Source organism: Sapajus apella, unplaced genomic scaffold (genome assembly GCF_009761245.1).
Source record: "Sapajus apella isolate SASKATOON/1434 unplaced genomic scaffold, GSC_monkey_1.0 scaffold103, whole genome shotgun sequence".
Classification (NCBI taxonomy): Eukaryota; Metazoa; Chordata; class Mammalia; order Primates; family Cebidae; genus Sapajus; species Sapajus apella.
The window spans coordinates 1,926,774-1,930,379 of NW_022437043.1; positions in this window are offsets into that span (position 1 = coordinate 1,926,774).

Consider the following 3,606-nt stretch of genomic DNA (forward strand, 5'->3'; position numbering starts at 1 on the left):
CACATCCTCACCTGAAACGTGCAGCCAGCTGGGAGGGTCAGGGTACTTAACCACTCTCTGTGCTCCCATTTGGATTCTGTGCTTACCTCATCCCTCCTGCAACCCACGGTCAATGAGAGCCCTGCCAGACGGTGGGGTGCCGTGGGTAGTCGATGCAAATCTGAGCAGTGGCTACCGCCGGGTGCAACAAGTTGTCGCAGGGACCTAGGCGGGAGTTTGGACTAACACCAGCGGGACGGACAGTCCCACGGAGGGAGGCAGAGTTGCAAACAGGGAAAAAGCCCTGCAGGTCCCACCTCCACAGAACTCAAACTGAAGCCCTGCTAGAGAGCTTGGCAGCAAATACACCAGCTTGACCTCAACCAGGAAGATCCAGCTACGGAAGGAGAGACGCCATTGGGAAGGCGGGGCCCATCTCCCCAGCAAACAAACTCCAGGGAAGGACCACCCACCCAACAGGTGGGAACCCGAGCGAGCCCAGCCACGCCCTCTACAGGCCAAAAAAGATACAGCTCCAACCTCAACAGAAAAAAAGTCCACTCAGAGACTCCTCCTGACATCACCAACTTCAAAGATTAAAGGGAGATGATAAATCCATGAAGATGGGGAAAAAAAAACAGCACAAAAAGGATGAAACTATCAAAGAAAAGAACACCTCTTCTCCTCCTGGGGATGACAACTCCTCACCATCAAGGGAACAGAAAAAGACAGAGAATTAATCTGATCAATTGACAGAAGCAGGCTTCAGAAGGTGGGTAATAACATTAACTTCTCTGAGTTAAAAGACCATGTTCTAACCCAATGCAAAGAAACTAAGAACCTTGAAAAAAGGTTACACAAAATGCTAACTAGAATAACCAGCTTAGAGAAGAACATAAACGACTTGATGGAGCTGAGAAACATAGCATGAGAACTTCGAGAGGCATACACAAGTTTCAACAGCCGAATTGATCAAGCAAAAGAAAGGATATCAGAGATAGAAGATCAAACCAATGAAATAAAATGAGAAGGCAAGATTAGAGAAAAAAGGTGAAAAGTAATGAACAAAGCCTCCAAGAACTATGGGATTATGTGAAAAAACCTAATCTACGCTTGATTGGCATACCTGAATGTGACGGGGAGAATGAATCCAAGTTGGAAACACTCTTCAAGATATTATCCAAGAGAATTTTCCCAACCTAACAAGGCAAGTCAACATTCAAATCCAGGAAATATGGAGAACACCACAAAGATACTCCTCAAGAAGAGCAACCCCAAGGCACATAATTGTCAGATTCACCAGGGTTGAAATGAAGGAAAAAATCCTAATGGCAGCCAGAGAGAAAGGTCAAGTCACCCACAAAGGAAAGACCATCAGACTCACAGCAGATCTCTCAGCAGAAACCCTGCAAGCCAGAAGAGAATGGGGGCCAATATTCAACATCCTTAAAGAAAGAACTTTCAACCCAGAATTTCATATCCAGCCAAACTAAACTTCATCAGTGAAGGAGAAATAAAATCCTTTATGGACAAGCAAGTGCTGAGAGATTTCGTTGCTACAAGACCTGTCTTACAGGAGCTACTGAAGGAAGTACTAAACAGGTAAAGGAACAACCAGTACCAGTACATTTGCAAAAATGTACCAAATGGTAAAGAACAATGATGCAATGAAGGAGCCACGTCAATTAATTAACAGGCAAAACAACCAGCCAGTAACAAAATGGCAAGATCGAATTCAAATATAACAATATTAGCGTTGAATGTAAATGGCCTAATTGCCCCAATCAAAAGACACAGACTGGCAAACTGGATAAAAAGTCAAGACCCATCGCTGTGCTGTACTCAGGAGACCCATCTCACATGCAAAGACTCACATAGACTCAAAATAAAGGGATGCAAGAAGATTTACCAAGCAAATGGAGAGCAAAAAAAAAAAAGCAGGGGTAGCAATCCTAGTCTCTGATAAAACAGACTTTAAACCAACAAAGATCAAAGGAGGCAAAGAAAGGCATTACATAATGGTAAAAGGATCAATGCCACAAGAAGAGCTAATGATCCTAAATATATATGCACCCAATGCAGGAGCACCCAGATACATAAAGCAAATTCTTAAAGACCTACAAAGAGACTTAGACTCTCACACAATAATAGTGGGAGACTTTAACACTCCACTGTCGGTACTGGACAGATCAACAAGACAGAAAGTCAACAAGGATATCCAGGACTTGATCACATATTTGGACCAAGTGGACCTAATAGACATCTACAGAACTCTCCACCCCAAATACACAGAATACACATTCTTCTCAGCACCACATTGCACTTACTCCAAAATTGACCACATAATTAGAAGTAAATCACTCCTCAGCAAATGCAAAAGAACGGAAATCATAACAGTTTCTCAGACCACAGCACAATCAAATTAAAATCAGGATTAAGAAAAGCACTCAAAACCACACAATCACATGGAAACTGAACAACTTGCTCCTGAATGACAAATGGATAAACAATGAAATGAAGGCAGAAATAAAAATGTTCTTTGAAACCAACGACAATGAAGATGCAACATACCAGATCCTATGGGACAGATTTAAAGCAGTGTCTAGACGGAAATTAATAGCAATAAATGCCCACATGAGAAACAAGGAAAGATCTAAAATTGACACCCTATCGTCAAAATTGAAAGAGCTAGAGAAGCAAGATCAAAAAAAGTCAAAAGCTAGCAGAAGACAAAAAATAACTAAGAGCAGAACTGAAGGAGTTAGAGACACAAAAAACCCTTCAAAAAATCAATAAATCCAGGAGCTTGTTTTTTTTTTTAAAGATCAACAAAATAGACCACTAGCTAGACTAGTAAAAAAGAAAAGAGAGAAGAATTGAATAGATGCAATAAAAAATGATAAAGGGGAGATTACCACCGATTCTTCAGAAATACAAACTACTATCAGAGGTTACTACAAACAACTCTATGCACATAAACCAGTAAATCTGGAAGAAATGGATAAATTCCTGGACGCTTGCACACTCCCAAGACTAAGCCAAGAAGAAGTTGAAACCCTGAATAGACCAATAACAAGGTCTGAAGCCGAGGCAGCAATTAATAGCCTACTAACCAAAAAAAGTCCAGGTCCAGACAGGTTCACAGCTGAATTCCACCAGACATACAAAAATGAGCTGGTACCATTCCTGTTGAAAACTATTCCAAACAATACAAAAAGAGGGAATCCTCCCTAACTGTTTCTATGGCACCAACATCATCCTGATACCAAAATCTGGCAGAGACACAACTAAAAAAGAAAACTACAGGCCAATATCCATGTTGCACGTTGATGCAAAAATCTTCAATAAAATACTGGCAAACTGAATCCAACAGCACATTAAAAAGCTTATCCACCATGATCAAGCAGGCTTCATCCCAGGGATGCAAGGCTGGTTCAACATACGCAAGTCTATAAATGTAATCCATCACATAACAGAACCAAAGACAAAACCACATGATTATCTCAATAGATGCAGAGAAGGCCTTCGACAAAATTCAACAGCCCTTTATGCTAAAAACTCTCAATAAACGAGGTATTGATGGAACGTATCTCAAAACAATAAAAGCTATTTACAACAAACCCACAG